Source organism: Odocoileus virginianus, chromosome 3 (assembly GCF_023699985.2).
Source record: "Odocoileus virginianus isolate 20LAN1187 ecotype Illinois chromosome 3, Ovbor_1.2, whole genome shotgun sequence".
NCBI classification, from domain to species: Eukaryota; Metazoa; Chordata; class Mammalia; order Artiodactyla; family Cervidae; genus Odocoileus; species Odocoileus virginianus.
In genome coordinates, this window is record NC_069676.1 from 9397619 (window position 1) to 9421296 (window position 23678).

General features: G+C 54.3%; 1 protein-coding gene and 1 long non-coding RNA gene across 5 annotated transcripts in view; one reads left to right on the forward strand and one right to left on the reverse strand.

Annotated features, from left to right (window-relative positions):
- Positions 1-1964: 1964 nt before the first annotated feature.
- Positions 1965-18861, reverse strand: LOC110152824 (uncharacterized). Its single transcript, XR_011486141.1, has 2 exons — positions 18683-18861; positions 1965-5313 (listed from the first exon to the last, which is right to left on the reverse strand). It is a non-coding gene; the product is annotated as an uncharacterized lncRNA (long non-coding RNA).
- A 238-nt stretch (positions 18862-19099) lies between these two features.
- ADGRL1 (adhesion G protein-coupled receptor L1) overlaps positions 19100-23678 on the forward strand; it is a 50368-nt gene continuing 45789 nt past the window's right edge. For 2 of the 4 annotated variants that reach the window (XM_070463021.1, XM_070463025.1), the window contains exon 1: positions 19104-20140. The gene's annotated coding sequence lies outside the window, so the exon portion shown is untranslated. Of the gene's footprint in view, positions 20141-23678 lie in introns of all 4 variants that reach the window. The other 2 variants (XM_070463018.1, XM_070463020.1) reach the window with 2 other exon arrangements.

The following is a 23678-nucleotide window of genomic DNA, read 5'->3' on the forward strand; positions in this document are numbered from 1 at the left end:
TGAAAGTAAGAGACAAGGCTAGCTTGACATGAGCTAGTGGCAGTGCAAGTGGGGAAATGTCTATGCATTCAAGATAGATTTTGGAGTTTGAATTGACAGGGCTTGCGAATGGACTGGATATAAGATGTGAAGGTTTTGGAGTTTGAATTGACAGGGCTTGCGAATGGACTGGATGTAAGATGTGAGAGAAGGGGAAGACTAGAGTGATCAAGTGGATGGCTTACCAGTTACTGTTTTGTTTTTTAAATATTTATTTGGTTTTGACTCTGCTGGGTCTTTGTTGTTGCATGGGCCTTTTCTCTAGTTACAGTGTATGGGCTTCCCGTTGCGGTGGCTTCTCTTGTTGTGAAGTACAGGCTCTAAGGCACATGGGCTCCAGTCGCTGTGGCTCCAAGGCTCTAGAGCATAGCCTCAATAGTTGTGGTGCAGAGGCTTAATTGCTCTGCAGCATGTGGGATCTTCCCAGATCAGGGATCAAACCCGTGTCTCCTGCATTGGCAGGCAGGTTCTTTACTACTGAGTCACCCAGGGAGCCCTGTTTGTTTGTTTTTTTAATGATGCTTTTTCTGTCTTAGAAAAAAAATTTATTTGGCTGTGCCGGGTCTTAGTTGCAACATACAGGATCTTTGTTGCCGCCTGCGGGCTCTTTAGTTGGAGCACGTGGGATCTAGTTCCCCAGCTAGGGGTTGCTTTGGGAACGCCAAGCCTTAACCACTGGACCACCAGGCAAGTCCCACCAGTCACTGTTTATGTGCCTTCCCCCATGTCCCTGTGGCACTCAGCATTACCACATAACATATTATCCCAAAACCTAGTGGCCTAAAACAGCACGCACTTATTATTTGACAGTTTATGCAGCTCAGGAATCCAGGTGTGGCTCAGTTGGGTCGATCTGAGTCTCTCACACAGATGCAACTAAGATGGCGGCTGTGGCCATGGTCTCGACTGAAGGACTGACTGGGGAGGTTCCACGTCCAAGCTCACTCTTTGTTGGCAGGAGTCAGTCCCTCACTGGTTGTTGGTCGGAGGCCTCCTTCAGCTCCTCGCAGTGTGGGCCTCTCCACAGAGCAGCTCACAACATGATAACTGGCTTTCCTCAGAATGAGCAAGAGAGAGTGAGAAGATACCCCAAACGGAAGTCACTGAGTTTTTGTAACCTAGTCTTGGAAGGGATATCCTATCACCTTTGCCACGTCCTTTTTTTTTTTTAAGATTTTTTTTTTTAATGTGTACCATTTTTCAAGTCTTTATTGAATTGGTTATAATATTCCTCCTCTTTTATGTTTTGATTTTGGCCGCAAGGGATGTGGGATCTTAGGTCCCCAATCAGGGATCGAACCTGCACTCCCTACATTGGGAGGCAAAGTCTTAACCACTGGACCACCAGGGAATTCCCGCCTTTGCCACATTCTGTTGGTTAAAAACAAGTCATAGAGCCCCATCCACACTCAAGGAGAAGGAGTCACACAAGAGTGCGGGTTGATGGGAGGCATTTACATACAGATCGCACTGTGTACATCAGTCCAGTGGCTCCGTATCACCAGCACCTGCAACTCGGCCTGGCGGCTCTCTCTGGCTGCAGACGCAGTGCAGACCTGCCTGGAAGCAACCAGACATTCCAGAGAATCCGTTCCCCTTCGAGCATCCTTCAACCCCAGAACACACCCCGGCTCCCTCAACCCTCAATGAGATGACTCTGAGGTGCAGGGGCCTTCGAGGAGGGGAGGGAGAATTAAGGTCTCCGGGGAGGGGGGAGAATTAAGTCCTAGGTGTTCCAGTATAACCTGCTCATGAATATGCTCTTTTTAAAAATTTATTTATTTTTAGGGGTGGGATGAGGAAGGAGATGGGAGGGAGCTTCAAAAGGGAGGGGATATATATATACTATGGCTGATTCATGTTGAGGTTTGACAGAAACAGCAAAATTCTGTAAAACAATTAACCTTCAATAGAAAATAAATTAATTAATTTAAAAAATTTATTTATTTTTGGCTGTGCTGGGTCTTCGTTGCAGCTCACAGGCTCTTCGTTGCTGCTCGAGGGCTTTCTCTAGTTGCAGCCGGCAAGGGTACTCTCTGGTTGCAGTGCGTGGGCTTCTCATTGTGGTGGCTTGCCTCACGGAGCGCAGGCTCTGGGGCACACAGCCTTCAGTAGCTGCTCACGTGGGCTCAGGAGTTGCGGTACACCGTCTTAGTTGCCCCTCAGCATGTGGGGTCTTCCCAGACCAGGAAGGAACCTGGTGTCCGCTGCATTACAGGGCAGATTCTTAACCACTGGGCCACCTGGGAAGCCCCACACTCTTAAACAAACAAATACACATTTATTTATTTAAAATGATTGGGTGGGGTCTTAGTTGCAGCATGCAAGCTTAGTTACCCTTTGGTAGGTGGGATCTTAATCCCCCAACCAGGGATCAAACCCACATGCCCTGCATTGGAAGGCTGATTCTTAACCACTGGACCACCAGGGAAGTCCCCATCCATCCACTCTTTGCTGGGTGCCCTCCCTCCCCTGTCTCCCCGCCACCTCCCCGCCAGTGCTTCCTGCAGTCGCCTTCCAGGTAAATCACTTGTGCTCAAATCAAGGGGTCTCAGAGCTCATCATGGAGAACACAGCTATGTTTGCTTCCTAGGGCTGCTGTAATAAAGGACCACAAACTTATTGGCTTAAGATAACAGGATTGTATTGTCTTACAGTTCTGGAGGCTAGAAATACGAGTTCAAGGTGTGAGCAGGACTGTTATCCCTCTGAAGGCTCTAGGGGAGAATCCTTCCTTGCCTATCTCCTGGCTTTTGGTGGCTGCCAGCCATCCTTGGCTTTCCTGGGCTTGCAGCTGCATCACCCCAGTCTCTACCTCCATCTCTTTTTTTGTGTGTCTTTGCCTCCTCTTAGAACGATGCCTCATCAATGGATTTAGAGCCCACCCTAGGTGGCTCAGACAGTAGAGAATCTGCCCGCAATGCAGGAGACCTGGGTTCAATCCCTGGATTGGGAAGATCCCCTGTAGGAGGGAATGGTTACCCACTCCAATATTCTAGCCTGCAGAATTCCATGGACAGAGGAACCTGATGGGCTACAGTCTATGGGGATGAAGAGTCAGACACAACAGCGTCTAACACTTTCACTAGGTCCAATACATACCATCTCAAGATCTTTGGCTAACGACATATGCAAAGATCTTATTTCCAAATAAGGTCACATTCTGAGGTTCCAGCTGAACGTGAATTGGGAGGCATTGTTCAGTCACTGAGTTGTGTCCGACTCTTTGTGACCCCATGGACTGCAGCACATCAGACTTCCCTGTCCACCATCTCCCGGAGTTTGCTCAAACTCATGTCCATTGAGTCGGTGATACCATCAAACCATGGCATCCTCTGTCAGCCCCTTCTCCCCCTGCCCTCAATCTTTCCCAGCATCAGAGCCTTTTCCAATGAGTCAGCTCTTCACATCAGATGGCTAAAGTATTGGAGCTTCAGCATCAGTCCTTCCAGTGAATATCCAGGGTTGATTTCCTTTAGGATTGACTGGTTTGATCTCCTTGCTGTCCAAGGGACAGTTTTCTCCAGCACCACAATTCAAAAGCATCAATTCTTCAGCACATTATTGGGGGGCATTATTCCACCCATTACATAATGGAGAACAATGGTGCTGCCATTAACTGAGATGGGGAAGATAGGAGAGTGCAGGTTTGGGGCGAGTGGAGGGATCAAGAGTACTGTTTCAGGACTTCGCTAGTGGCCCAGTGGTTAAGAACCCACCTTCAAATGCAGGGGACATGGGTTCGATTACTGGTCTGGGAAGGTTCCACATGCTGTGGAGCAACTAAGCCCATGCCCCACAACTGCTGAGCCCTTGCTCTAGAGCTGGGGAGCCACAACTACTGAAGCCCATGCACCACAACTAGAGATTAGCCCCCACTTGCTACAACTAGAGAAAGCCCATGTGCAGCAACAAAGGTCCAGAGTGGCCCAAGACACACAAATAAATAATAATTTTTCTAAAATGAGCTCAGTTTCAGACATGATACCTGGGCATCATCAGACACCCAGGGAGGAAGCTGAAGGTCAGTGGAGGGGCCCAAGCTGGAGGTGTCATTGGAAGATACCATTGTTAGATATAAGCGGCATCTAACTCCTCAAGGCTGGTCAAGATCCCCAGGGAGCTGACTGCAAGTGGACACAGGAAGACAGATGGCAAGCCCCATGGCTCTCTCTCCAACATTAAGGACAAGGGATGAGGAGGAATCGCAGAAGGCAATGAGCAGGGGCAGCCAGGGAAGTGGAAGCAGGACCCAGGGAGCATAGCATCTTGGAGGCTGAGAAAACACCCTTGAATTCAGCAGGATGGAGCCCTTTCCTCAGCTGGGCAGGGACAAAAAGCCAACTGGAGCAGGAAGGAGAGGGGATTAGAGGGGGAGGACCTGGAGCTGGGGAGGAGAGACAGCTCTTGGAATGGTTTGCTGGGGACAGTGAATGTATTTGGGCTTCCCAGGTGGCATTAGTGTTAAAGCATCCACCTGCCAATGCAGGAGATGTAAGAGATGCAGGGTTGATCCCTGGGTCAGGAAGATCCCTTGGAGGAGGGCATGGCAGCCCGCTCCTGTATTCTTGCCTGCAGAATCCCGTGGACAGAGAAGTGCTTGTTTCTGGTGGCTGCTGTAACAAATAGTCACGATCTGGGAGGCTTAAATGCCACAGAAAACAAAAACAAAGCAAACCCAGGACTTCCTGGTGGCCCAGTGGTTAAGAATCTGCCTTGCAATGCAGGGGATGGATGGGAGTTCAATCCCCAGTTGGGGTACTAAAATCCCACATGCTACGGGGCAACTAAGCCTGCGTGCTGCACCTACTGAAGCCCAAACGCTTTAACTGCTGAGCCCAATGCCACAATGTGCCCCACAACAAAAGATCCTGCATGACACAGTGAAGGTCCTGTGACCCACAGCTGAGACCTGATGCAGCTAAATAAATAAATAAAATAGAGCACAACCAAACCAGAAAACCTATAGAAATTTGTTTTCTCACAGTTCTGGAGGTCAGAAATTCATAAGCAGTATCATCAGGCCAAAGTCAAGGTAGCCTTTTGGGGAGAGTCCATTCTTGGCCTCAGCCAGCGTCTGGTGTTTCCAGATGTCCCTTGCTATGTGACTGCATCACTCCAGCTTCTGCCTCCATCTTCATGTGGCCTCTTCCACTGTGTTTGTGAGGATCCCTTCCTCTTCTAAGGATGCTGGTCAGGAATTCCCTGGTGTTCTGGTGGTTGAGGCTCCATGTTTCCGATGCAGGGGACATGGGTTCAGGGAAGTTCTGCACGCTGTGAGGTGCCGTCAAAAAAGGAAACAAACAAAATGTAAGGACTCTGGTCAATAGATTTAGAGCTCATTCTAATCCAGTTTGATCTCATCTTAAGATTCTTTTTTTTTTTTTGCCAGTCAGTCAGTCCTTGGTTATCTATTTTAAATATAGCAGTGTGTACATGTCAATCCCAAACTCCCAATCTATTCCCTATCTCCCTGCCCTCTTCTCCTCTGATAACCATAGTTTGTTCTTTAAGTGTGTGAGTCTGTTTTGTAAATAAGTTCATTTGCATATTTTTTTTGATCCTGCATATAAGTGATATCATATGATATTTGTCTTTCTCTTCACTTAGTATAGGCTTCCCTGGTGGCTCAGATGGCAGAGAATCCACCTGCAATGCAGGAGACCCAAGTCCAATCCCTGGGTTGGAAAGATCCCCTAGAGAAGTCAAGATTCTTAATTTAGTGATATCCACAGTGACTCTCTTTCCAAATAAGGTCACATCTACAGGTTCTGGCAGTAGGAATGTGGACATATCTTTAGGAGAGGGGCCACCCTCCAACCCACTACAGGATTGGGGATGGGGAAGATGAGGCAGTGACCTTGACAATCCACATGGCCTCCCAGGGCTGCTCTTTCCAAATAGGCAAAACAAGGATGGGCCTTGAGACTAAAGGTTGAATATGCACATGAGTGTCATGGCTATATCTCATGGAGAAACCCTCTCTACCCAGAAACAGGGAGAAAGTCCCCAAGTCTCTGCCCACTGATACACACTGCTCCCCGTCACCCACTCAGCCCTCGCCTACACTGGACCCGTGACTTTTCTCCTGGATCTGAGCCTGCACCACATTCTTTCAAGCTTTAAGATGCTTGCCCAGGAAGTCTCCCCCGACCTGGATGGCACTCCCCCTTGCAACTCTATCCTCCAAGTTTCGGCTTGAGAGTCTCTTCCTTCATGGATGGGGTGGTAGTGATGCCCAAAGTCCCTATAGTGGGTGCTGTCCACTCCATCACACCACCAACTCTCTCCTGAAGAGTTTCCATGGTTGTAATCATAGTTTTACACAATTATTATCTTTTATTTATCTTTGGCTGTGCTGGGTCTTCACTGCTATGCTCGGGCTTTTCCTCGTTGCGCCACGCCAGGGCTACCCTCCAGTTGTGGTACGCAGGCTTCTCACTGTGGTGGCTTCTGTTGTCGCAGAGCCCGAGCTCTAGGGTGTGCCAACTTCAGTGGTTGCGGCTCCCAGGGTCTAGTATGTGTGTGTGTGTGTTAGTTGCTCAGTCATGTCTGACTCTGCAACACCATAGACTGTAGCCCGCCAGGCTCCTCTGGCCATGGGATTCTCCAGGCAAGAATACTAGAGTGGGTTGCCATGCCCTTCTCCAGGGGATCTTCCCACCCAGGGATTGAACCCAGGTCTCCTGCATTGCAGGCAGATTCTTTACTGTCTGAGCACCAGGGAAGCACAGGCTCAATAGCTGCTGCATTTGGGCTTAGTTGCTCTGCAGCATGTGGGATCTTCCTGGACCAGGGATCAAACCCAGTCCCCTGCATTGGCAGGCAGGTTCTTATCCACTGTCCCACCAGGGAAGTCCAATTATTTTAAATTATTACAAGTTTTTACAATAATTTACAATTTTTTTTAAATGTCAATCTCCCCTCTTCCAGAATGCTGGCCTAGGGAGGCCAGGCCTGGGAGACCACTGTGACCCTTGCATCTAGCTCAGATATAGCACACACATAGCAGGTGAACATGCCCAGGTTTCTGAAGGAATTCCTTTGTCCAGGTGAGGGGGATGTGCTGGGCATCACTCAATTAGACTGGTGTCCCAGTGATATTCTGGAATCTTCTCTGAGATAAGGGAACGCTAGGCACAAGTGTGTGCATGTGCACACACACACACACAGACAAAATGAGCCCCCAGCTCCCAATTTCTCCACGGAATATTTTTTCCCCAGGGCAGAAAATGAACCATTATTAAAACAACACAGCAACCGACTGGGAAAACCCATTTTCAGCGATTTATATCACGTCACATGGCTGCCGAGAGGAAATGGGAGAAGCGCGGGGTTTTAAGCACTGGGTGAAGAATCGCATTCCATCAGAGGAGGAACAGATGGGTGTTTTTTCTCCCCTCTCTCCCCCTGCTCGGGCTCCAAGTCAGGAATCCATGTCAGCCCTGGGTTTGTTCTCAGGTGTGATGGGGGCAACTCTGGGAGGAGGCGGCCAGGCTGCTGGGCCCCAGGGGACCCACCCAGGATGCCCTGTCTCCCTGCCCACTGCCTGCCCTGCCACCTGGGCTGGTGGGCTGCCTTCCCTGATCACCTTCTGCTGTTTTACATTTTCTTATCACCACCTGAAATTTTCCTTTCCCTTTATTTCCTCCCCCATCCACTGCCCCTTTCTTCGAAGGCAGTACCACATCCTGTCCCTTCATCCTCAGTGCGGAACACACAGCAGTTGATCAAATATCCACAGACGTGGGCTAACTCATTACCCCTGCGCATCATGTTCTGAGGTTATTATTTACGCATCTGCCCTCCTCGCCAAGTTGTAAGCACACTCAAAGGAGGGGGCTCTTTCATTTCTTTCTCTCATCTATGGAGCCACGGTCCTTCCACCCCCAAAGAAAGCCTGATCCACAGCCAGCCTCGGGGTGAAGAGACCCGAGGATGACTCAGTCATTTGGCTGTTTAAAAGCCACCCATGGCTTCTCTCCTTCAAAGCTGAAACCTGTTAGTGTGACTCCAGTGGCCCCTCCCAATCTAGACCCCCAAAATACCTATTCAGTTTCACCCTAACATCCTGCCCCTGCGCACCTGCCCTGAGCCCCAGGACCTTTCAAGTCAAACAGCTGGCTGATCCATGGTCCCCATCTCACCCATGATGCTGGCGCAGCTGCCTCTCTGAGGCTCCCAGTTTCCACAGTTGGGTATGCTGCACAATCTGCTTTCACCTTCTGAACCAGGGGCTTGACACCCAGAGCCCAGTCCAGCCCACACCTGCGATTTGTTTTGTCCATGCAGGGTTTATAAAATGGTAATAAGTTACCAGCTCTTAAATACCTGGTGATTGTTGCATAAAAATCTGTATTCCTGGCTTTCCATCAAAAGACACAGCCTCTGTGAAACTCAGAGGCAGTGCTCAGTAAGGCCGGCCCCCACCCCCAGGAGACAGCACAGGTCTGCCAGTTCTCACATGGTGAGGTGTTTAAGGGAACTCCGGACCCAGAGTCGCTCGGCTGACTGCTGGGGAATCTTTCACTTTCCTTTCTTAGAACAATTCTCCTGGCTTCTCCACCTAACTTAGTGTCTTGGGAGTCTGGGCTGTGTGGACCACACCAACGAACGGGCTCCTGGGTCCTCTGGCTCAGGTTGGATTCAGCCAGTGAGGGGAGGGGAAGTGAGGGAGATATTTGTTCCCCAGTTCAGCCCCTGTGGCTTCTGAGGGCCGCTCGCATCCCTGTTAGAGGTCACAGATCTCCCTCATCCACACAGCCTGTAGTGTCTCCAGTTCATAGCAACTGCTCACTCCCCTGGCCCCTCAGACCTAGGGGTGCTAATAGCTCCCACTTGTCCTAGTCCAAGGTGAGGTTATTCCTTGTGGTTCCTGTGGTACATCTGTCCATGCCATGTAGTGTTGTCCCATCATTTAACTCTGCTCAAATTACCCAGTTTGAATATACCACCGGTTTCCAGCCCTATAGCCTCTGTGCCTCAAATAAGCCCTCTGGTAAATGGGGATAACACCTGACTCTGGAGTTGATGAGAAAATAAATGAGCTAATACTGTGTAAGGAAAGAACTTAGTGAGTGCTAATAAACGTTAGCAGTTACTACTATTCTGTGTCACAGTCCTCACCACTCCTGATTGCCCCTTGACTCTGAAGCGAAGGTCACATGTGCCACTGCTCATCAGAAGCCTTCTTGACTGCTCAACATGTTTGTATTACCTGCTGTCCCCTGTATGTAGTGGCGTGTGTTATCACCAGCTGTGTGATGTCACCCCTGCTATAGAGTTCCTAGACAGTCCTCTGCCCCACAGGATGTCCATTCCTCCACACTGACCCCAGGAATTTGCTTGCGGTCCAGTGGTAAGGATTTAGCATGCTCACTGCCACAGCCCAGGTTCAATCCTTAGTCGGGGAAGTAAGATCCCGAAAGCCTCATGGCATGGCCCTGTATCTGTATCTGAATCTGTATCTGTATCTATCTATCTATCTATGCATGTGTGCTCAGTCAGTCATGTCCAACTCTTTGCGACTCCGTGGACTACAGCCCACCAGGCTCCTCTTATCCACGGTATTTTCTAGGTAAGAATACTGGTCTGAGTTGCCATTTCCCTCTCCAGGGGATCTTCCCGACCCAGGGATAGAACCAGCATCTCCTGCATTGGCAGGCGGATCCTTTACCACTGCGCCATCTGGGAGGCCCTGTTGTCGTGTCCAACTCTTTGTGACCCCATGGACTGCAGCATGCCAGTCTTCCCTGTCCTTCACCATCTCCCGGAGTTTGCTCAAACTTATGTCCATTGAGTTGGGGAAACCCTTGTATATATGCATATATAGGAGTAATTTATTCCTGTGTTTGCTTTCTCCACTGTACCATGATCCCTTCATGGGGCTTTGTAAATGTTCAGAGAATTGACTATAGTTCCCTAGGGCTGCTATAACAAAGGACCATAAACAGAGTGACTTAAAACAAGGGATTTATGCCCTCACCATTCTGAAGTCCAAAGTTGACCTCAAGGTGTCAGCTGGGCAGTGCTCCCTCTAAAGGTTCTAAGGGAGGATACTTCCTGGCCTCTTCCAGCTTCTGGTGGCTCTGGGCTTGTGGCCACATCACTACAATCTCTGCCTCTGTCTTCACCCCTTCTCCTCTTCTGAGGACACTTGTCATTAGATTTAGGACTCACCCTAATCCAGGATGATCTCATCCATTGAAAGTCTTAATTACATCTGCAAGGGCACTGTTTCCAAATAAGGTGACAGTCCCAGGTTCCAGGTGTTCATATTTTGTGGGAGTCACCATTGGCCCCTACCAGCCAGGACCCCCAGCTCCCTGGAGCCCTTAGCTTGCTTTCTCTCTTCATTCATTCAATTTGTTTTTAATATTTATTTTTATTTATTTACTAGGCTGCTTTGGGTCTTAGTTGAGGCATACGAACTCTTTTTAGTTGTGGCATGTGGGATCTAGTTCCCTGAGCAGGGTGTGAACCCGGGTCCCCTGCACTAGGAGCATGGAGTCTTAGCCACTGGACCATCAGGGAAGTCCCTCGTTCAATTTTTTGAAGCCAGTGGAGACTCAAGATCCTGGAAGCCCATCCCTGGCCCCTGGCCTCTGGCTGCTCTCGGTGGGTGGTTCTCCCCTTCCCATCCCCCATCAGGGCAGGGCGCGGGTGGGAGGGAATCATATAGGTCCGGTGTCCCCCATGGATTTCTGTTTCCAGAGCAGGCCAAGCTCTCAGGAAGCCTGCTCCTCTGTGAGCCCCCATCTCCCCCTTTCAGCTCTCAGAGAACATCCCCACGGCCCCCCTGCAAGCACCGTGGGGGTGTTTATCATCCCTCGGTGGCGTCAGGCTGGGCTGGGCGGTTGTCATTTCTCTTCCACCCGTCAGAACTCTGTATTCCCTTCAACAGCTCGCAGGCTGGCCTCTGACCTGCCTGCGATTTCTTTCCAGGGCTGACAGGTTGGGTTAAGAGAGAGCGCTCCCCTGAGCCAAGACATACTTTTTGCTTCAGCCCTCCCTTTTCTAAGAAGGCCCACAGTTCCCGCTTTGCTTCACACTTTCTCTGGACAGAGGCTGTCTATCACCTCACTTTCCTGCTATCCCCTTCCTCCATCACAAAGTGGCCAAGCTGGTCCAGGCACCAGTCCTGTTCACCTTGTTTGAGTTAACTCTATTAAAAAAAAAAAAACTCTGGGACTTCTTTGGCAGTCCAGTGGTTATGACTTCGCCTTCCAATGCAGGGGGTGTGGGTTCAATCCCTGGTTGGGGAGTTAAGATCCCACATGGCTTGGGGCCAAAAAACCAAAACATAAAACAGAAGCAATGTTGTAACCAATTCAATAAAGGACTTTGAAAATGGTCCACATCAAAAATCTTTTTTTAAAAAAAAAATTGTTTTTAAGGTAAAATTGACACAAGATAAACCATTTTCAAGTGAACAATTAAGTGTATTTTTGTAGTGTTGTGCCACTATCTAATTCCAGAACATTCCCATCACTCCAAAGGAAACCCCAGACCCATTAGCAACCACTCTTCATTACCCACTCCCTTCACCCCTGCCCCCAGCAACCACTCATCTGCTTTCTGTCTCTCTGGATTTGCTTCTTCTGGACTTTTTATATAAATGGAGTCATGTAATCTGTGGCCTTTCGTGTCTGGCTTCTCTCACTCAGCATCATGTTTCAGAGGGTCATCTATGTTGTAGGGTTCACTCTGTTATCCTCAAGTACATGCTTCCTAAAATACAGCACTGTGTATTTTAAAAATATGTTCCACCTTTATCATCACCATAGCTCAAGATAGAGAATATTCCATTCCCTTGGGAGCTCTCCAAGGCCAATTTCTAATCATTGTCTTACCTCAAAAGATCACTGTCGCAGGCTTCCCTGGTGGTCCAGTGGTTAAGAATCTGCCTTGCAATGCAAAGGACACTGGTTCAATCTCTGGGCCGGGAAGATCCCACATGCTGAGTGTGCCACAACTAGTGAGCCCACTCGCTGAGGCTACTGAGGCCTGCATGCCTAGAGCTCGTGCTCCACCACAGGGGAAGCCACCGCAATGAGAAGTCCGCACACGGCAATGAAGAGTAGCTGCTGCTCCCGCCACAACTAGAGAAAGCCCGTGAGCAGCAGTGAAGACCCACCACAGCCAAAACATAAAATAAATAAATCTTTAAAAAATATATCACTTTCCCAGTGATCCTCACCTAAAGCTGATTGTGCCCCCCCCCCCCCAACAAGGGAGGGCACAACTAGGCAAATGCTATTGGCATCTGGTGGGGGAGAAGACGCGGACACTTTTCAACATCCTCCAATGTACAGGATAGGCCGCATGCAGTAAAGAATCAGCCAGCCCCAAATGTCAGTTGTCCATGGTTAGGAAGCCCTGGGCTCCCCAGCTCCACGGATTACTTCTATCTGTCCTTGAGTGATAGGAATGTCATCATGCATTGCATCCTGTTTGTGTCCTGTGGGCAACACGCACAGGGCTGTGTGTGTGTTCATACATTCTTCTTTTTCATCACTGTATTGTATTCCATTTAATATACTCCAAATATATATTCCAAATGAATATACTCCAATTAATTTCCCATTTGCCAGTCAATGGTCACATGGCCAGTGGCCAGTATCTGGCAATGGTGAATGAAGCTGCTGTGAACATTCATGTATGTATGTATGTCTTTCGGTGGCAGAAGCTCCCATTCCCATTGGGAATAAACCCAGGAATGGAATTGCTGGGTCACAGCAATTGATAGCAATTAGTAGATCGGTCTGAGAGCATTAAAGCTCAGGGAATTTTACACAAAACACCTGACTTCTAGCTTCTCTTGAAGAATCTCTACCAGCAATGCCAAGAGCCTGGCTTCCCACGTGGTAGCTCTCAGCTGAAGTTGAGGAGTAGCAAGCGGCTGCTGGCTTCAAAGGGGGTGCATTTCCAGCTCCCCACAGCTGTCACCCTCCCTCCTCACTGCCTCACACCTGCCCCATTTCTGTTTTTTGTTCCCGTGTCAGCATCTGGCATTGAAGGCCCTGTCCCTGGCCCATGCAAGGTCAGGCGTCACTTTTTTCCCCTTTCTATGGCTCATACCGCAGCCTCACTCTGCTGGCATTTTTCTTGGCAATGTCCTCAGAATCTCCTCTCTGCCTAGACCATCAGGGTCTTCTATGTTCAGCTGATGGATTCTTGCTCTCTGCTTACAAGTCACTTCCCCAGGGCAACCTTCTCTGAGCTCCCTGGCTAGGGAGGGCCTCTGGCCTGAACTCTCCCACAGCCCCTGTCTTCCATCCCACACATCCGTGGACATCTTGCTGGTTTCCAGTCAACCAGGACTGCCTCTGTCTCATTCACCTGCTTACCACCCAGCTCAGTGCACCATGAATCCTGGCCATGGGGGTACAGGGTATGAAGCACAGCCCTAGTGCCAGACTGCAGAAGCAAACTGTGCTCTTGCGTGGAGCCTGGCCTGCACACCTCACTCCTCAGAAGCTCCTCCCCCATCTCTGACCCATGGGGTCATGATCTGAGAAACTGTCCTCCCCCCCGCTCCCCCACAGTCCATACCACCCACGACTGGCGAAGTGCCAGGCACCTTCTCTGGGGTCCTTCATCTCCCACAGATGAGGCCCACCCCTCAACCATCCCAGCGGTCCCCACTGACTTTCCAAATGTCCCCCAGTCACGTCCACCTCACCTCCAGGACCATCCCTGACTCCTCACCTGCTCACCTGCCTTCCCTCCCTCAACTTTGCTCTGTGCCCTCAGTTTCCCCCCCTCCCCAGCCCCTCTCCCCGCCAGACACCTCAACTCTCCCTCCTCGCCCCTCCTTTCTCCCAGGCACTCAGTCAACCATCTCAGGTTCCTCACCTGACAGTGGCAGTTTTTCCCTCCCCTTTCAGCATCCTCCACGTGGGACTCGCTCAGCTCTCTCCCTTCATCCCCATTTCGTCCCCTCGCCCCCCCCCCAACTCCTCCCCCAGCCCTGCGCTCTTTACCCCGGTCCCCTGCCCTCTCGCCCAAGCCTCCAGAGCACCTGCTGGGGAAGAGGCGGGGCCTCCTCACCTGGCGGCCGCAGAGCAGCGGGGCAGCGGCCCCTAGCGGTCGGGGTGGGAAGTGCGCCCCAACTGTCCTCCCCTCCCCGTTGGTGCCTTACTGGGAATGGACCTCCATTGCTGCCTGCCCGCTGTTGCTCAGACTGGACCTGGGTGGCTTCCTGGACTCTTGCTTCTTGGGAGTGGGGAAGGTGAAGCGTTCGCAGTGTGATCCAGAGGTGACATTTGAGAAGTTCTGCTGGGGGAGGGGGATGCAAAGACTAAGGTGTCCTATTGGCTCTGTCCCCAGGCTGTGCCTCAAATCCGACCCTTTCTCCCCAGCTCCCTGTTCCAGGCCTCCATCACCTCTCACCTGGACTGACTGTGGAATCCATCTCCCCAGCCTCCTGGCTCCCTCTCAAATCTTCCCACAGCCAGAGGGTTCCTGAGAACATATAGGTCAGGGGGAAACCCTCCTCTGCCTAGAACCTTCCATTGCTCCCAGTCGACTCCGATTAAAAACCAGTTCTCCCTGAAGCACATCAGGCCAGCACGAATAGCCCACTACCTCCCTACCCTCACCTCTCTCTCCTTTGGCCCTCACTCCCTCCCCCCAGCCACACAGGCCCTCTCATTGATCCTTTGAACACCCAACGTGTTTCCACCTCAGGACCTTTACACGGGCTGTTCTCTCTGCCTGGAACCCCCTTCCCCACCACCCCCAATCTCCCCAGGACTCATTTTAAGTCTTTATCCAAATACCACCTTCTTGGTGAGCTCTTCCCTGACCACCTCTATCTAAAACTGCAGCCATCACCATGTTCTGTGTCTTGCTTAACTTTCTTCCATGGCACTGATCATCCTCTAACACCCTATACCTTTTAATTGTCTGGTTTCTCGTCTATCTTTCTGATTAGAATGTCAGCCCCAAGAACAGAGAAACCTGTCTGCCTTATTCACTGCTGTGTTCCCAGCAGCTAGCATAATGCAGGGTGCACAGTAGGTGCTCAACACATGCTTGGTGACTGAATGCATTGCCTTGCCCCCGCCAATGACAGCAGTTGGAATTAATCCCCACCCACACATATCCTCCCAGCTCAATTCTGAGACCTCTTTACCTGCCTTTTCACTTGAGCGGAGGTACATAGGACAGGATGGGGCTCCGGCAGAGCCCCAGGTGGGGTACGGGAAGCCTCCAGGAGAGCCGGGGCACACAGAACTCCATCCCACCCACCCCTCAAGGCTTGGACAGTTCACCATCCATTCCCCTAGGACCCTGCTCACTTTTCAGGGCTATTTCCATTATGCTTTCTGTGCCTGCCTTACCCACTGAACAGGAATGCCCCTGAGAGGAACTCCAGTCTTACCGGCAAGACGCTAGGGCATTCTCAACATCTAGCCCCCAGCCACGAAAGGCTGTAAGGGATCCTCTGTGTTTGAGGAGTAAACGGAAGGAATGAATACACTAACTGCATGAGAAGCCCCTCTCGTACATGCTGGCCGAGTGGGCTCTAGGTAAATCTGGGCTGGGGGTACCTGGTGGGCAGTGGAGGTCTGAGCATTTTTCCTGAGACCAGGAATGTGTTTCATTACCAACCCCAACCCCTGCGCCGCCCTCACGTGGGTTCTAAGGCTCTGCTCCCCTCCACCCCATTTCCGCACCTCTGGCACACGGACCTAAGGACCACGAAGAAGCAGGACACCCACGACTGAGGGCGCCAGCTCTGAGGTAGAGGACTCAGAGGATCGGGGACAGAGGAAGGTGGAGGAACGCAGCACCCAAGTCGGTCAGCACTGGAGCTCTACACACGTGGACACAGGAGGAGGGTAGAGGGCACAGGTGAGCAGAGCTATCCACTTCTGAGGTCAGGGTGCCCCAAGTGCTAGGTGAGCAGAATGGAGGGTCTCCAAGACGCCGGGAGATCCGTACGTGGGGTGTCCTAGGCGCGAGCCACCTGGGTGTGAGGGTTTTCTGGCACAGGTACAGAGAAAAGTGGATGTCCAGGCGCCGGATGCACAGGACGTTGGGTATCCAAGACGCGGGGCACGCTGAGCGTGAGAATCCCGAGGCACAGGTAGGATGCGCAAAGAGAGAAGCGCCTTGGGAGTAGGGCGTCCTGGGCGCGGGTACGGACACGCGCGGTGCTGGGCGCCGGGAGCTGGGGCGAGACTGCGCGCGCGCGGACGCGTTAGTTTCTGGAGCCCGGCTGCTGGCGCGGCCTCCACTGCGGCTGCGCAGCCGAGGGTCTTCGGGGAGAAGCGCTGGGGCTCTTTCGCGCCCCCAGCCTCTACTCATCCTTCGCCTCTTGAGCCCCTCGCCCGCGAGGCCTAAAAACCGCGATAGAATGGAGGCTAGTGAAACCGATCCTGGCCACAACACGGGGCGCTCTGCTGACCACGGGCTTTGGGGAAAAAGAGGAGGGTTTGGGGGAGGGGGGTCCTGGCCAGGATTTTTCCAAACTGAGTCGGGGGTTCCTTAAAGCATGATATTCCTCTCCCTCGTATAAATTAAAGACACCGCTTCTCATAGCGACTGAAGAACGCAAGTTAGTACCGTCCCCCAGGCACATTCATTGGTTCCGAGGGTCCCTTCATAGAGCAGGAGGGTGGGCTACTCAGGGCTGGACGGCGGGGTGGTGGGAGGACTAGGAGCCACGGGGCTCTGGAGATGCTCAGCCGTCCCTGAGCTGCACGTTTTTCCCCCTTTCAATCCTGCCAGGTTTATAGAAGGCTGGCTGTGTGGATGTGGGAGGAGGGTTCCTGGTTGCCCCCTGTGGTACCACCCCCTCTCCCCAGCACCCCTAAAGCCTTTCATGGATCCTACCAGGTGCTGCGGAGATATTTCAAAGTGGGAAACTGACGCGTGGAGAAGCCGAACCTCCCCCATTCTCCCATCCTGGTACTGCACCAACCATAGATGGATGGGACCCCCTCCGCAGCCACCAACCTCCACTTCATACATATTTGGTCCCTTAGATCCAGCCGATAGCCCTGGCCATCCATATTTAAGGCCCAAGGTCTACAACCACGGAACCCTGGGAGTGAAGGCAGAATGAAGTTAGCCCACCTACTGTCTCCACCCCTGAAGTCTGCCGGCTGGATCTGGCCCCAGTTCCAGGCTATGAGAATCCCTGCCCAGTCCTGAAATGATGGTCGCCCGCAGAAGCAGGTGGAGGGTGGTAGCCATAGAGGTAGCCCCTGGTTACCCGGTCAGCATGGAAGTCTGGCTTCTCTGTGTGCTCAGTAACTCAGTCCTGTTTGGCTCTGCGACCCCATGGACTGTATGACTGTGTCCATGGAATTTTCCAGGCAAGAATACTGGAGTGGGTTGTCATTCCCTTCTCCAGGGTATCTTCCTGACCCAGGGATCCAACTCGCATCTCTAGCATCTCCTGCACTGGCAGGTGGGTTCTTTACCACTGTACCACCTGGGGAGTCTCTGCTTTTCCCTAAATTCAGGCTTCTGGGAAGGGATTCTTAGAGGACAGGTTCATTCATTTGCAGATGTTCCTCTTAGGGTTTCTTAGATTTTTATAGTTCCCCTCTAAGCCTGCCCCAAGTTTTGTCTATTTATCACCCCAACCCTTTCCACTGCTACTTCCACGCTGTTTTCCAATTCCTCATCCATTCTGCAGAGCCAAGTTGGAATGGCAATGCATTCTCTTCCCTGGATATGGAGACCAGGGTTTGCCATCTTCCTCATCCTCAGCACATCCCCTTCCTCTATAATCCAGGTCCAGACTTGTCTGCCTCACTCTCCCCACTATTGCTCTCTGTCTACCTGAGATTCAGCCCGGACTTTGGCCGGTGTGCTAATTAGACCTCCACTGGATGATTCCCTTCCCCGAGGATCCAAACCAGGGGTTTGCTCCTTCCCATCCATCAGTCTTCCCCTTGCACCCATCCTTCCTAAAACGCCAGGCTTCCAGGTCCGCTCTCCCGAGATCCTCACCGGATCTTACCTCTCAGGACCTTCTAGTACCCGCCCCCCTCTAGTTTTTCCTCAGCCCCCACCCTGCACTGAGCTGTCTATTCTGCCAAAGTGCCTATTTTTGGCCTGGGGCCCGGTTTTATAGCCCCCACCGTGGGCCTTGGCAGTCATAGCTCTGGCTCCAGGGATTCATGCCAAGTCGGACTGCTTTCCCCAGCCAGGGAGATGGGGTGCGGGGCTCCCTTCTGCAGCTTCAGCATGAAGCCAGCCCCAGGCCTCACTCGGCCAGATGCCTAGGAACCCGCTGGTTCCTTGTCCTACTTCAAGTCCACCAGCTGCATGCAGTATAGTTGCTCAGCTGCGGAAATCCATATCGAGTTTTTGCTCTTGCCGAAAACCTAAAATTCATTTTCTCTTGTCGCCTTCCCACCACCACCCAAAGCAAGACCTTTGAGGCGTTTATAGATACTAACCTCCCCCAAACACCCACCCTCTCCGGTGCGACCCGGTCAGTTGCCAGTCCTTGACCAGTTGCCACAGATCTTTAGCTAGGGTCTTGTCCCATCCCGTATACTCCAGTCCTGGCTTTGCGGTCCTCCCTTGCCTTATATTGTAGGTCTGGTCTCCCAGGGTAGCGGCCTCCTCATTGCATTCCCTTCGCATCGTCCCTGGATCCTGAAACCGCTTTTACCTGCCTGCTTCGTGCAGCCGGCGCTCCAGATCCTTTCGTGCCCGAGTCCAGCCCTCCTTTTGCCCCTCCTTCTTGCACGTCGCTGCCAGGAAGACGAGGGCAGTCCACGCCGCCTCAGCCACTAAATAGCCCCCTCCCGGAGCCCCCTGCGAGCCCAGGTCTGGGAGCTCTAGGCCAGGTCTTACTTGTTCCCACTGCATTAGGCATGACGCATTACTCCGTCTCCCGAGGAAGAATCCGGCCCGAAATTTGCGTGCCCGGGGTGCATTTGGCCCTGTCGCAGTTGCCTTCGTTCCTCCCATCTCTGTCTAATCCAACCCGGGTTTTGCAGACCCCTTTCAGATCGCTCCCATTTCTCCCCTCACCGGGCAAAGCTCCTTTACTCCACTACCTGCAAAATCCGCTCCGGGTCTTCCTCGAGCCTGTCTCCCCTCCCCCACTTCCCGTTCCAACGCGGGGATCCAGCATATCTCCTTCCCTCTCCCGGTTTTTCCATAAGGGCTAGAGGTGGGGGTCGAAGGGGAGGAAAGTCCATCCCGGGTTTTCGGACCGGCCTCCGGTGCGCTTGGGCAGGTTGCAGCGGCCGGTCCCGGGCGGCGGCTCCGGGCCGGGTTTTGCGCGTGCCCGCCGCCCCCCTCCCGGAGCGGGTGCGCCGGGGAGAGGGGCGAACAGGCGGCTTGTCATTGCTGGTGCCCGGCGCCCGCTCGGTCCGCGCGTCCTGCGGTGCCCACGGGCCCGGCCCGGCACCCCCCCATCCGGCCACCCCGGGGGCGCGACGCTGCCGCGCCCGCCTACAACCGCGCCACCCCCCAGCAAGCTCCGCGCCGCCCGCCCCCTACCCGAGCCCCCCGTGGCCACTGCGGGGAACCCGAGCCGTCGGCGCGGGAGTTGTCGGCGCTGCGGCGCCCCCGCCCCGCCGTCTGCCGAGGAGGCCCCGGCGAATGGGGCCGCGTGGGCCCCGGAGCGGCGCCGCCGGGCGGCGGGGGGCTGCAGGGGCTTCCTAGCTGCCCCGTTAACCCCTCGGCTATCGCCGTCGGAGGGGGCTGGGAAGTCGCCTGGGCGCACACGTGCCGCCTCCGTCGGGGCCGCGGAGCTGCGGGGAAGATGCGGGCAGCTGTTGGCGCCGCCTCGGGGGGCTCCGCCTCGCCCCAGCCCCCGGAGCTCTGACGCCGCCCCCGCCCCGCCGCCTCCGCCGCCTCCCTCCCCGGGAGGGGCGCGGACGCTCGCCCCCAGCCCCGAGTCTCTGCCGCCGCGAGGGGGCCGCCTTTGGAGCTGTGTAATCCGCTTTTTTTTTTTTTTTTTTTTAATTTTTGGTTGGTGACAGCGGTTCTGGGCCCCGCCACCCCTCCCCCGATTTCCCCCTTATCCCGGCTCCGGGAGATGTGCCGGGCCGGGGTCCTGGGTTCGCGGAGCCGCAGGAGAGACGCGCAAGGCCGACCCCGGAGCGGCGCTGGACAGGTGAGTGTCTGAGGACCCCGGGCGGGGGGGACGCCGTACCTGGGCCAGGTGTGGGGGCCGAGGTAGGGAGGATGGGAGCCCGGGCCTGTCCGGGCCAGGAAGGGGGAGGGGATGCTGGAGCCGCGGGTCACAGCACCTGAGCGCGAGGGGGATGGAGGGCGGCCTGCACCTCACCCCACCGGTGAGGGGGCCGGGAGGGGCAGCCCCCGTCGACTGTCAGGGTGCGGATGCGCGGCCGCGGGGTGCCCGTGGGGGGAGGGGACCGCAAGTGTGCCCGCGCGTGGCTGCGTGTGCCCGCGCGCGCGCCAGCCTTTGTGGGGAAGCGGCGCGGCAGTGCCTGCGTGTCCCCGGTGCGTGTGCGCGCGGGTGCTTGGCGCCCTGTTTGTGTAGGTGTCTGGGTGTGAGCGGAGAGGGTGCGTGTGCGCGCCGCGCGCCGGCCCCAGCTCCCGGAGGAGCCGTGTCGGGGCTGGCACCCCACGAAGCCGGGCTGGGGGGTTGTTTTTCTCTGGGAGGCAGAGGCGCGGGGGATGGGGAGGGGTCTGTCTGGGTGTCTGGCGAGCTGTAGCCGTCGACAGCATCTTCCCTCCGCGGTACCCGGTTAAGCCTGGGAAGCTGTTGGGTTTCATCCACCCGGATTCGGGCTTTGAGGGCCAGCGCTCCCACTCTCCCAGGTGTTCGCCGAGTAGAGCTTGGGGTTTCAATTGTCATCTTTCCATCTGCCTGGGACGGGAGTCGGTGCCAGAAGAGCCTGGGCAGCGCTGTGTGTGTGCTCCCGCCTTGGCCAAAAAGTGGCCCCACAGGCACACCGCCCCCCGCCAGCACACAGCCCTCACACACACCCCCGGCCCTAACCTTCCAGTCTCGGTCAGCACCCAGCCCCATGCCTGCCCGGCCCCTCACTGTCCCTTCCTCGCGGTCCGCTCCCCCCTCCCCCACCTCTCCACCCCCGCCCCCCGCACGCACACACAGCCATGGCAGCTGAGTGGGTGTCCCTCCATCGCAGCCTTGAGACGGGGCCCCCTTTCCTCCTGGTTCCTGCAGGACCCGGGGCCTGGGTTCCTCTGCCCACATCCCAACATGTGGGGAGCGGGGGGAGGGGTTCAAGATGGCTGCCAAGATGGCTGGTTGCCTTTCCGCCTCTCTCTTTTTCTCTGCCTCTCTCTCCCTCTCTGCTTGCCCTGTTCTCTTCGCTGCTACAGGAGTCATCGATGAGAGGGGTTTGGACAGTCTGGGGGACAGATATGGGGGACACTTGAGAGTAGATGTCTGCTCATGGCTGGTGGATCTCAATCCTGCTTGGGCGACAGGCGGGTGATCCCTGCTCCCCACTCCAAGCACCCAAGGGCCGGGCGGGAACCTGTAACCTGACCCCAGACCCCAACTCCTTCACCCCCCGGGCCTAACAGCCTGGGAGCTGCCCGCCCTCCACCTGGTCTCCTAGGCCTGGCACCCTGAATGGGTCATCAGGGTGTCCCACGGAGGGCCCCCCATCTCTCATTGCCTCCATCTGCCTGGTGGCCAGGGACTGGGCACTCTCCACGGGGCCTGGGTCAGGCCCCAGCTGTGGGGGCAGGTGACTTCTCCTTCCTCCCCATTCCCCCACCCCCAAATTCTAATGCCGATTTTATTACTTAAAAGTAGGATGAAAACAGGGAGAATAAGAGAAGGAATACAACCTTCATTATCATATCGAGAAAATTATCCGTGATTTTCCTAACTAGTAATTTGCCTGCCATGCCGTTCAGAACTGACTTGCCCATTAATTACAGAGATGAAAAATCATCTGGAAAGCGGAAAAGGGAACTAATTTGATCCCTGGCTGGCAGCAAGGGCCCCCATGCACCAAGCCACATACGTGTGTGCTCTCATGTGAGTGCCCGGCCTCCCCACTGGCCTTGCCACCTTCTTCCTCCTCTCCCTCAGGGCCTCAGCTCACCCCATGTTTGTCACTCCTGCTCTCCTTGGGGGTGCCCGTCCCAAGCCCCTGATTGCTGCCCTTGGGCGTGGAGAGGATGCCCAGGCTTGGGGGAGGGCAGGGAGCTGGGCACCAGCTGCACCTGGGCCGTGGGGCCTGCAGGGAGGAGGTGGAAGGCAGGAGACTGGCAGCCTGGTTTCTATTCCCAGCCTTCCCTGGGGAGCCCCTTCTCCTGGGAGGTGGGCCATAGGGGGAGAGCTGGGGGGGGGGGCATGGCCCCTCTGGAGTCTGTTTGCATCAAGCCGTCTGGTCCTGGCTTGGGCATCACCTGCATGTGGGAGGCTGACAGGAGAGAGCGTGGTGCTTCAGCCCCAGCCTGGGCATCGGGGTGGGGGTGCCAACCCCAGGAGGCTGTGCTGCCTGGCCCCAGAGGGGGTGCCCCTGATGGAGAACAGGAGGAGCGGTCTCCCCGCTGTCCCCGTCCCAGCCCCTGCTGGCCACAGGGAGCTGAAGTTGTCAGTCACTGCCCCCTCCTACCTCTCCAGCCAGACCCAGACGTGTGACCAAGGACACACAGAAGGCTCTGATTTCTGTGTGGGCTCCTCGCAAGGATTCAATTTCCAGACGCCAGACAGTTCCCCTCCTCCAGACCCTCCAGGGAGGTGAGGAGGGGATGATGCTCCAGAGATGGGAGTTCCCTGGGTCCGGAACTGTACCTGACTGCACCAGCGCCCCTCCCAGCCCTGGGCTCAGCCACCCTGATGAAAGAGGAAGCAGGGTCCCAGGTGGGAGGGGAGGCTGCGGAACAGAGTCCTGGGAGCGGGTCCCACCGCCCTGAGAATCCAGGCTGCTGTGACCTGTGGTACCTGTGCTGTGATTAGGATGGTAACCTGGAGTAGCTTGCATGTGGCCATGTGTCCGACAGGCTGGTCCCGTGTTCATAACAGTCTCCTGGGTGCTAGTGTTTGTGTTTTGCAGAGGGGATGTGTGTGTGTTTCCATGTGTCAGGAGCTGTCTGCATCTTGTGTGCACCTGCAAGTGTGTGCATGTGTGGCTCCTGGGAGCAAAGCTGGGCAGACCTCTTCATGAAACCCGTGAATATTTGCCAAGTGTCTTTTTCACTCGGCGCTGTGCCAGGGACGCCATAGGGACAGTACCCCAGTCCTGTCCTCAGGGAGCTCACAGTCTAGTGACGCGAGCAATTTCAGTCAAGGGACTTCTGTCATAAGATTTGGGGAAAAGGCATATATCTCCCCATCCAGAATGCCCAGAGTCCCAGCTGGGGAGGGGCAGCCCCTTCATCTTGGCACCCGGAGCATGGGGTGTCCCAGGGTCCAGACCTTCGTGATTTTCCCTGTCACCCCTTCCACCTCGCCCCCTCTCTCCTCACTGCTCCTAGGCACGCAGTTCAACCACAGGCCCTTTGCACTGGCGGCTCCTTCGCCCGGGCCCCTCCCCTGACACACGCAAAGCTTTTGCTGCCTCACCCACATCGGATGTCCCCTCCTCAGTAACCTTTATTTACCCCATGCAACCTGTTTAAAATTGCAGCCTCCCACCCGCCTCCTGACTTTTCCCTAGCAAGAATGACTTTTCGCACATTCTATAATTTACTGATTTATT